General features: G+C 58.2%; 1 protein-coding gene across 1 annotated transcript in view; it reads right to left on the bottom strand.

Moving 5' to 3' along the window:
• The window catches only part of RPL26L1 (ribosomal protein L26 like 1), a 12,579-nt gene extending 12,430 nt beyond the window's left edge, over positions 1-149 (bottom strand). The window contains exon 1 of the mRNA XM_019506408.1: positions 48-149. The gene's annotated coding sequence lies outside the window, so the exon portion shown is untranslated. The remainder of the gene's footprint in view (positions 1-47) is intronic.
• Positions 150-388: the final 239 nt, after the last annotated feature.

The following is a 388-nucleotide window of genomic DNA, read 5'->3' on the forward strand; positions in this document are numbered from 1 at the left end:
GGGAGGATGGCGGTGGATTAAAGCCGCCCAGCCCGAGGCACCCTTACCCCGTTGCAGGCTCCGCTATGGCCGCCCGGAAAAAGGAGCAGACGCGGCTTCCGCCGGCCCATGTGAACGCCGAGCTCTCGCGAGACTTCGCCAACAGGAAGCGCCCAGGTTTGACGGAGCAGGAAAACGGATAACGCCTCCTGGCGGGCGCCCAAGCCGCTTGCAGCTGAGGCCGCCGGGACCAGGACAGGCAACGTCCTTTGTGTTGATGTGACATCCTTTATTAGACTAACTATACAGTTGGAAAGATTCTTCCTTCTAAGCTTTTGGGTACAACCACCCTTCTTCAGGACGAGGGAAAATCCCTAGGCGCATAAGGAGTAAAGTCCCTCTGCCTGAA

This window comes from Gavialis gangeticus, unplaced genomic scaffold (genome assembly GCF_001723915.1).
Source record: "Gavialis gangeticus isolate Ggan-Ray unplaced genomic scaffold, GavGan_comp1, whole genome shotgun sequence".
Classification (NCBI taxonomy): Eukaryota; Metazoa; Chordata; order Crocodylia; family Gavialidae; genus Gavialis; species Gavialis gangeticus.